Source organism: Euprymna scolopes, chromosome 8 (genome assembly GCF_053919585.1).
Source record: "Euprymna scolopes isolate OS-2025 chromosome 8, ASM5391958v1, whole genome shotgun sequence".
Lineage (NCBI taxonomy): Eukaryota > Metazoa > Mollusca > Cephalopoda > Sepiida > Sepiolidae > Euprymna > Euprymna scolopes.
In genome coordinates this window covers 148883594-148895030 of record NC_136489.1, presented here as the reverse complement: position 1 = coordinate 148895030, position 11437 = coordinate 148883594, and positions in this window count along the sequence as shown.

Sequence of the window (11437 nt, the reverse complement as noted above, 5' to 3'; positions counted from 1 at the left end):
TTTGCTCATGTGTGAGTGTATGTTTAGGTGATTGAGAGAACAAGTAATATTTAAATGTACAGAACAGAGCGTGTGTGATCGGGCAAGAGCAATATAAAACCATGAATGATTATCAGAACTGGAATTGAAAGCCATAAAAAGAGAGGTGAAAGCAGACATAATGGAGGCTGACACGCCAAACGAAAATGTGCGGATTGGTGACGAGAGAGCAGAGAATGAAGTAAAAAAGATGTGGGGTGAGCGGTAGAACATTGAGAGGAAACAAGGGACTCGGTAATCTATATATATAAAAGCGAAAATGTGTGTGCGTTTTTGTGTTTGTGTGTTTGTGTGTATCGCAAAAACTTTCGACAGAGCGACAGATTTTCACCAGATCGGTATTATTTTGAAGCTCGACATCTTGGACGACAAATATCGAAATACGAGTCAAAAAACATTAATTCCTTCACCCTAAAATGGACCCTTTTCTACAAGGAGGGGTGTCGAAAAAAATCGTTCCTTCATTTTTTCTCCTCCTACTACTATGACAATGACGTCATGTTTGACCTAGAAAACATTGACGTTAGTTTAAACCACCTGCAAGTGGGGTTAAATGTTAAATTTTCTCCCTTCTGAATTGTATGTCTCTATGGCGTAGGGGTAACGTGTCATGCTTTTTTTTCCACCTTAGCCTCGATGCTTCCGGTTCAAGCCTGTCTTCCTACCTAAACTTTTTTCCTCTTTTACACCATATTATCGCCTTTTTTACGTTTGTTCGCTGTTTTGCTTTGTTTTTGGTTTTCCAAATTCTTTAACATCGTGCTTTTTTTTAATATTAAAACAGGGTCACCTTCTCCTACATACACACCTCCAAACACCCGGGCAACGCCGAGTACTCTCGCTAGTTATTAATAATTCCGAAATTGATGATAGTGTGCAGGAAGAAACTGAGCAAATGAAAGAGATCACTGGAATACTGAAGAAGATAATGATAGGAGAAGTCATGTGATGTTTAATAGACTGGAGAGAAAAGCTCTGGAAGTGCAAAGAGACAAAACAAGTAGAATAACGTAGAAGTGGTTGAGTTGCGAAAAAATATGTATTGAAAAAAGGTGGATGCTAAAATAGAAACTAACCGAGATGGAAAGAAGAATATAATATAAAAATAAATAGGGGATGTGAATTTGCCTGAAAAAAAAGTTTCAGAGGACAATTGATTGGTTGCTTGGTTGGTTGTTTTTGTTTTACGGCATATCAACCTTTTTCAGGTTATTTAATGTCGAATCTAGTTATTTTGAGGAAGGGTTAATGGAGTATATATATATTTTTTTTAAGTCAGATTCTATTTAACCCATAGTTGGGACCCTAACAGGTACTACCACTTCGGGTCAGAGTGGACCTGGGAGCAATGCCAATTAAAGGGTGGTTCCACACTCCCCAAGGCCCGCAAGTTAGGCCGTCACCATCGGATATAGTTTTAAGTCATATCCAGGCCCAGAGGACAATTGAGTGTGAGGAAGATAGAGAAATTCAAACAATTGAATGGAAAGTTCAGAGTAAAAATACTGTCATAAGAAAGTCAAACAAAAGTGATACGAAAAACGAGGAGAATAGTTAAGAGAAAACAGACCTAAAAAGGTTCTACTAAAGACTAAATAGACGGTCAAATAACAACGTACAAATGTTGGAAGAGTTCACAAAGTTTTTGTATTTGTTGTAATAGAAAAAAGAGATAATGGGAGTTTTGTGTGGTTGGAAAATGTGAAAAATGAAATACAAAGCCTGGTAAAAAAAAGAAAAAAAACTCAAAGATATGGTGAAAGTAACAAAGGAGAAAGTAAGCAAACAATGTAAGAAATTGGAACGTTCACAGCCACATTGTGTAGAGTTAGTTAAAAATATTTATTAACTTGCATGGAATCGTTTGCATCTCAAATTGAGGGAATCTTGACAGGAGATGCAATTACTGAATGGAGAACACGTGCACATACAGTGCTCTGCCAGTATGGCATGTCAAATGGCACCGAGGTGTATAATCATCACTTGCCTTCCACTAATGTAGAAAACTTGTGATAGGCATGTTTACACATGAAATTTGTTAATATCTGGGACAATAAAAGATTTTTCGGAAGAAGAAAAGGGCGTAGACGGGTTAGTAGACGGGCCAAGGATCTTTTGCATATTGATAAGTAGGGCTATGACAACATCATATTCTTTTCCTTGTTTTGATTCTCATGGATTATATACATTGATATTTTATATGCTTTTTTGTAGAATTATGTGGTTCTTGGTTGATTAATTGAGTCTACTGTGTCGGATATATACCCGAGAGTCAAAACAATAGAAAAATATGCTGTTGTCATAGCCCTATTGATAATGCAATGCTTCAGAACTTTTACAGAATATCCACAAATCTATGCATGTGATGGGTAGATTACCGCAAAGAATACTATTTCGTTCCTTAAAGTAGGACTAAGTATATATAAGAATATTGAAATAGTTGCGAAAGTGCGACGAAACAATAGGACGTTCTATTGAAATCAAACAAAGATCTTGGGAAAATTCATGTCAGGAGAGAAATTATTCAGGGAAACATCTTTTCGCCATTATTGTTGTTTTGAGTATGGTATCATTGTCATTTATATTACAAAAGGGTATGAGTGGGAAAAGTAGGTGTACTGGGTAAACCATTTATTATTTATGGATGACTTAAAGAATGAAGACCAGCTAAATATGCTTGTGAGGTCTGTTTAGTAATAGCATAAGTATGGAATTTGGTAAGAAGTGTTGTGCTTTGAAATTGGAAACAAAAATTGAATTGTTGAAAATCAGGAACTAAGCTTTGGAATTGGGAAATGATAAAAGGTTAGATAAGAGGTTAGAGAAGATGAATACATCATCGAATGGATTATGGAATTATGGATGAAGTAAAATTTGCTGAAATGAAGTGAATAATTGAATAAAAATATAAGACAAGACTAAGGGTTTAAAGTCAGGATTGAATGGGAAAACAAACTATTCACAGTAAACACATGGGCAGTAGTTATAATTTGATATGGTTCAGCTATTATTCAATTAAAAGCAACTCAGCTGAAAGATATGAAGAGGACAACAAAAACAAAATGGTGAGATTAAATGGACCTCTTCGCTTAAAGAGTGATATCAATATGTTATAGATGATAACGAAAAAGAAGGGGGACGAGGACTAATATTTGTAGAAGAAAGTAGAAAAAGAAAATAGGTTAAAAAATTACATCTTCAACTGTAAAAAAAAATCTTATAAAGACTGTATGAAAACTTGAAAAAATTACAATAGAGCGAACTTGTAAGCAGCAAGCTTTTATTTTTACATCAACGCTCAACGGCATCAATTGAAATGAATGGCTCTCGTCTTTGGGAGGCCTCATTTTTTGACAAGCTTCTGGGCTTCATCTTTCCTCATGATCTGAAATGGAACACATACATTAAATCCGTTGCCAAGCCCATTGGAAAATTGGTGGGATCCTTCTATCGATTCAGTAGATATCTCACTGTTGATGTAATTCTCTATAAGAGCCAGGTACGTCTAATGATGGAGTACTTTTGCCACATCTTGGCAGGAACTGCTAAAGGACTTATCCTGTCTTGATAGAGTTCAAAATAGATTTCATAGCCTCGTAGGTGATGCCCTTTTCTTTTCCTTGCAACCTCTTTCTCACAGAAAAGATATTACGAGTTTGTCTTTGCTTTATAATTATTTATCCCCCCTCGCCAAATCTTCACAAAAAGCACTCGTGTAGCAGAAAACACAATCAATAATCTCCCCCACTCTTTATCTGAGCCTAAACCTAAACGTAGATTCTATGAACAAAGCTTCTTTCTTATAATTGCACGCTTATGGAATCGTCTTCCGTTTTCCTGCTCTTCAGCTGACTACAGTATAGTTATCTTCAAGTCCAATGTAAACAAGTTTTTGATGATCTGTTCCATATAAGTTAACAAATTTACCGAATTTCCATTACTAACGATTACTATATTGTCCAATTGTCTACTGTACACTCTTTAACACTTATCCTCGAGTGTACTTTTGGCCTTGATAAGTGGTGATGCCTATGTAATAGAAGGAAGTCACGGAATACATAGTGCATGGTTAATACAGGAGAGATAAGTTAGAGTCAGTGCACATAGAAAAAGACTTGTGATGATTGTCAAATGTGATTTGAAGGTTGGGAGAGATATTCTAATATATTTAATGTATTTGCCGACCAGGGCCAAGCGCACAGGAAAAAAAATTTGTATAGTACCACATTGATAAAACGACTGATAGTTCCCTGTGTCGACTGTGTAGGCTAAAATCTGAGAATATATAACATTTCGTCTGTAAGAAGTTAGCTCAAAAGGGCGTCACAATATTGCGAGAAAGGATATTGAAATATTTGCAAGAAAGAAAAATGCAGTGAAAAATGATAAGGACAAGTTGCTAAAACAGTAGTTGAGAGTGATAATGTGAAAAGATTGTGGGGTATTAATAGCCAATGTAATAATGTGATTGCAGCAAAGAAAATCTGATTTAGTGTTGTTGAAAAAAAGGCACAAAATGGAACAATCATTGCTAGCGTAAAGAGAAGGTCGAAAACTACCGAGGCTTTAATGGGAAATCAAAGGATTGTAGAAGTTGAAGAAATTTGAAGTTGTACCTTTTATGATACGGGCACTGGAAAGTGTAATAAAAGGATTTTACAAGTGTTTTTTTAATTGGGATCCATTGCAATGTTAGAGTAATCCAGAAGGCTGCCTTGAATGGAACCGCTAGAATGTTGCGGAAAGTATTGAAAGACATGTGCTTTGATCCGGCTATCCGCATAAAATCATCAAGAAAACAGTAAAAAAATTGACATAATAATAATAATAATAATAATAATAATAATAATAATAATAATAATAATAATAATAACTAGCGGGACGTGTGGAAATTCCACAGTGGACTCTTTCATATGTAATATATTGATGTTGGCATTTTTGTGGACGTTCAGCGTAAATGGAGACACCCTGATATTATTGTAGTAAACAGTAAGCACCTTTTTTATAATAAATTATTAGGAGGAAGCACATAATTGTTACAAAACACCCTCCTATTCCTATATAAAGAATGGCTTTCAAAATAATATTATTTCAGCACGGTAACAAAAATACATAAGTACCGAACGTTTTATAATTTTAAATGATAATTTGATGATGATATTTTTTTTTACTTGGTTTCCACCTGAGCATTTTCCTTTGAAATGTCGACTCCTATGGGTTTTTGACTATGCTGAAAACGAATATCGAATTTAAATTTTCCGCAAAAACGTAGTTTTTCGAATATTAAACAATATGATTTTTATTTAAAAAAATGGTGGCCATAGTTTAAATAAAAAATGTTGTTTAAAATAAATAAGTAAAAAGTGAGAGAAAAAAGATATCATGAAAAAAAGATCGTGAAAAGTTTTAAAATAAATAAGCAAAAACTTTATATATTATTGCCATGGTAACGCACCGGTGATTAGAGAAATTAGTTCCTTTTATGTGATAAAGGTTTCCAGATTATTTTTCCACCTAAACTACAGACCTGCCATAACATATGCATCTGGGCTTTGTTTACATGTTCCATCAATTAGTAGTAGTAGCGATAATATTTTTAATTAACGAAGACATCAGCGTCTCTCTCTCTCTCTCTCTCTCTCTCTATCTATCTATCTATCTCTCTTAATAAACAAATGTAAAAAAATAAACAATGAAAAAAAAAAAACCCAAATAATTGCTCAATTTTTTCGTCTCCGCCGGCAGAAAGATTTGGTATTGATTTTATTACGTAATGACTTAAAATCAATTATTTCTTAATAACTTTTGTGAGATAAACCCTAAATTTTATAGAATTAAAACAAATATATCTGCGAGAACAGGCTATTCGAATAGAACCCAGAGCGTTCGTAAATGTGTATTCCGAAATTAAATGTCTATTCCAGAATAAAATCTCAGCCAATCAAATTTGCCGGAAAGCGTGACACACAAAAGAACACACACGCTATTGTATTAATATATAGATACTACTACTACTACTACTACTACTACTACTACTACTACTAATAATAATAATAATAAGAAGAAGAAGAAATAATAATAATAAGGATGATGATGATGATGATGATGATGGAGGAAATGAGTATAAGTAAATCCGGCTCTTTACTCTTTACAAGATTATAATTGTCTGGATATAAAATAAACATGGACTGGCAGCTTCACCTGGAACAGATGTCGAAACATGTGTAAGCCTCACGCTGGGAACACTAGACTTAATTGCGACACTCGTTCAGTACGGCGGCTTTACACAATACTACTCGGACTATAGCAAGGCCGGCTCAACTACTTCAAATCCCTTTCAAATGACATATCACTACTACTACTACTACTACTACTACTACTACTACTACTACTACTACTAATAATAATAATAATAAAGACAACAAGAAGAAAATAGTCATTAACACAGCGTGCCAGAGACACGATAACCTTGATTACAAGATTACCACAAGAGTACCTAAAAACGAGAAAACTTTTTAAAAAAACACAAAAAACACAGACAATGTAAGATGGAACAGCAACCAAAATTAATGAGAAAGAAACACACGAGAACAATAATTAATTGGAAAGCATGATGGGAAAAATGCATACTGGTTTTTAATATGGACAGACTTACATGTAAAACTCTCCCAAAACCTATATTATATACATATGGGGAAGAGAGGATCGATAAAGGAAGAATAATGTTAACGTATAAAGCCAGCAACAAGAAAAAGCTAACAAGCAACTCTTGTCCGATAAACTACCAAGCAAAAGTGAAATTTAAACGACAGGACTGAACAAACAGATCTATACTATCTTAATAATCTTAGATAAATCTTTGGATGACAGAGATGATGTCGGAGACTGACAGGAGGAGCACATTATATTTTGTACAGGGTAGAACGATAAAATTGTCGCCCTAGAAAAATATGATTCCATTTCCGTTTGATGAAAGCCAGTTTTTCCTTTTTGCTGCAGACCATCTACTAGTTGACGTGTTGTGTACACATCCCAAGAGCGATAGGAGCCTTGTATAATGTCTGAAAGTGACACAATATTTAACGAGCGCCACTGTACAACCCATGCTCTCTACCGATCCAAATTATGACAACATATCCATTGCCAGCACCCTAAAAATCCATCGCTGAATTGCCACGAATAAGAGAGATGTGCCTATGGTGATGAAAACAATGTTTCTGGCAACACTTATGGTTTTAGTATGGTTTCAACTGAAGACCTCATCATCATATCACACATCTTCAAAGTTAGCTCGAAAGTCAACACCAAAGTTTACCTAGATGTATTGAAGAGTGTGGTGATACCCTGGTGTAATCAGGTGGTCGCAGGCAACCCCTGGTGTGGCAGTAGGACTCGGCTCCAACCCACAAATTTAAAGAGACTGAGTCTTTGATCCAGAAGGAAAGCTATGGCGTTGTACCCTTCTTTTACTGGTCCCCTTCTTCCCCTGACCTGAACCCGTAGAATCACTTCGTTTGATCATTCGTCGAGAACATCACCAACATGATATCCCACAACATTAAAGCTAGCCTGAGCGCCGCCATCCGATGATTATTCGCCGAGGTCTCGACGGCCCTTGTGGAAAAGTTCCTCACCAGTATCGAGGCGAAGATTGAAGCTAACGGCGACTATCTGAAATAGATTTCAGCTCTACTACAGTCAAATTAGCTGAATTGATAAATAAAGCTGTGGTGTTTTTTCTTTATAGCGACATTTTTATCGTTCCATTGTGTACGTTTTCCAAATATTGTTATCAAGGTTAGCATAGCCATTGCATGGGTCTATTAAAAGTAAGTTGAATAAGAAATAAAACAAAATATAAAAGAACAAAATTGGCAGTGACCCCCCTAATAATTAATCGAACTGATTTATTTTATTCATCAGTATTCCTCTCAAAATACTATTCAGCATTGGAACTTAGAATCCATTCGACCTCTTTAAGTTATTCTTGGTCTTGATTAAAAGTGATTCCAAGAGAATTGAAGCGAATAGAAATCGCATAATTTGACACAACCGGACCAAAAATAAAAATAAAACGTACTAGTGACATCAACCACAGATGATATCACAAAATTACACGTGAGAGGTAAAAACGCATAATAAGATTGAAAAAGAACACGAGTTATGCTTTATTATGAAGGGTACGAGATGTACTCAAATTTAAGGGGAAGATATTTCCCCTAAAATATAAGGGGAAAAAATTATAAACAATTATAAATATAATGCAAAATAATTGGCACCAGCCATTAAGAAAAGCAGAGGGTTGAAAAAATCTGGACTTAAAAAAAATCCATGAACAATATCTGACGACACAATTGAACATGTCTAGTAAAATATAACTATGAGCAACAGCAGCCTGTCAGACTGAGAAGAAAGAATACATTTTGTGTTTTCCGTTTTTATGTATAAAAATGATGAGCTTGAAAAGTAATGGACCTCGTAACGATTGGCAATAAATTCGTGTGGGCGAGCCGTAGTTAGTGCTAAAAAAGAGATGAGAAGACAAACAGAATGGTAGATGGAAAGGATGCTTTACTTTATGCGGGGAAATTGACACCAAACTGACAATAATAACTTTTTTTCTCTCAGATATCGCGACCACTGTCAAGATTTGAGTGGAATTAATGTCACTTTCGTCAAATAGCAATGGTTTTATTTTCTTCTTCATTTCTATTCATTCACTTTTTTAGACGACGTTTTAGAGTTGTTTGGTCAACCATTTACATGAACTATAACATTTGGTACTGTCCCTACGCGTCTCTAATTAATCAAACCTCATGCTAAATACTTTATTACACACAGAACATTAATATATATATATATATATATATATATATGTGTGTGTGTGTGTTTGTGTGTGTGTGTGTTTGTGTGTGTATATATATGGGGTTGTGTGTGTTTGTATGATGATGATTGCAACGCCTTGTCAGACGAGTGCCACTCCTTCAGACATTTAAAATCCATGAGCCCAAATGCCTGAGGGAGTATCTATACAAAGATGATGTTACAGAGTCTTAGCTTTGTAAGACAGCTAAGTCTCTCTCTCGGTTCAAAATGTTGAGATCCAGCAACAGGCAAGAGCAAGAAAGCCAGCAACAAATTAAACTGCAGACCAGCTTAATGCGGGTACTGGTCTCCCGCTTTATGGTTTTTTAAATCAGAGATTTGCTTCTCCTAGAAAGGTTGCCTTCACCGCGGCTTACGGGAGCCCTCTCCACCCCAATACACATATACACACAGTCACACACACACACACATACACACACACATATACACTGTGCTAGTTGGCCGTTGACCCAGAAAAAGAGTTCATTCGCCCTTTGGAAGGTCTTGTTTTTAATCCTTCAGGGAGACTAACCACCCTCCTCACCAAACAAGTCTGGTGGGGGAACCAGTTTAGTCGCCGGTGACCCGACCATGAGGCAGGTAGTACTGGGTTACATGGTACCAGTAGCATATGATATGACCAGTGTGTTTGTATATACATATATATACACACATACACACGCCTATATATATATATATATATATATATATATATATATATATATATATATATATATATATATATATCGGAGCAAATAGTTAATAAAACACGCTAAAAAACTCTTTGAAAAAGAGTTAAAAAACATATTTAATTTGAAAAGAAAATAAATAAATGGATAGTCCTTAATCCGCGGAGTTTCGAGTGAATACTTTCCTTCTCATCAGAGGGTAGGATTTAGCAAAATGCGGGATTGGATTTTGCATGCAAAAGTATTTGATGAAACTGCAAGTCAGTCAAAGATCTTACTTGATAACAAAAAGTGAAGGAGTGGGAATAGGGCTAAGAAAAAGGTGATTTCACGCGAATGGATAGTCTGGTGAAAGGTAAAGTATCCAATGACGGTAAAATCCAAAAATGTAAATCCAAGAAATATATATATATATATATATATATATATATATATATGGGGTTGTGTGTACGTGTGTGTGTGTGTGTGTGTGTAGCCTGATGCCCGCATTGCCCATATGTGTATGGGGGTGTTGAATCCCCCACCCCAAAAAGTGGTAGTAGGCAGGCCTGTTCAAACCCGTGACGCTAAGGCGGAAAAGAAGTGAGAAAAACCCGTGGTCTTACCTCCATTCCATGAGGCGATCGGGAGTGTAAAGCGTTCAAATTTAATGTAGTTAATCAAAAAGATGACTTGCAGAAATGGCGTTGCTTTTAAACCTCCTACCAAGGTCGTTTTTAGTGTGTCGGGTGAGAGGGGTAGCTGCTTTCTCAAATAAAACAGAGGGAACTCTGGCAGTACCCAAATCCATAATAACTGTCTCAGTATGAAGGGTCTCCTCAACATTGACGAATGACCAATTACAGAACAGATACTACCTGGCTGGAAGGCCAGGCGTAAGTCAGTTTCGTTCCATTAGTTTCGCTTTATTTTTACGCAATTTTTTTTAAAACTCGATAATAATAAAAGGTAGAGACGATATCCGTTTGCGAATGTAAGATATTTTAATCTAGGAAGTATAAGAAAATTTCTCCCGGAATCTAAACGACACGAGAACCCCGACGCAAACAAACTTTCCTGGACATACACAAATGCGCGTGCCCATTTTGCCTTTATTATATTAGACTAGCCTGGGTGCCCGGCGTTGCCCGGGTATTTAAAGGTGTGTATTGAGCACAAAAATAAAGTAAATTAAATAAAATTAAAAAGTGATAGTTGGCAGGCAGACGCAAACCAGTACCCGAAGGAGGAAAAGAACGTGAGAAAAAAACAAAAAAAATGTGATGTCTTTGCTGTTGTATCCATCGCCAAACCGGAAGTGACGTAGGTTTAAATAAAGGCTAGACAATCGAAAAGAGGGGATGACTTTCGAAAATATCGTCGAAAAAAGCGACCCCTCTTTGTAAAAAAGTGCCCAGTTGAGGGTGAAGCAATTAAGGTTTTGGGTCAATTTTTCGATATTTGTCGTCCGAAGGGCTGACTTTAAAACGATATTGATCTTGTTAAAATTTGTCGCCTCTGTCGAAAGTTTTAGGCACACATACATACATTCATACATACATTTAAACAGACAAGTGAGATTTATATTATAGAAGATTAGAATAGCCTGAATGCTCGGCGTTTCCTGGGTGTTTGGAAGTGTGTGTTGAGAAAAAAAAGTTTTAGGCATACATACATACATACATACATACATATATAAATACATACATACATTTAAAGAGACAGGTGGGATTTATATCATAGATGACAAAAGGAATAGACTCCCATAGAAACAGTTTATTTCAATAAACATATAATCTATAGAACAAAATACAAAATAAATACTGGCAAATGTAATAACTTGGTGGATTTTCCCTTTGCTATTT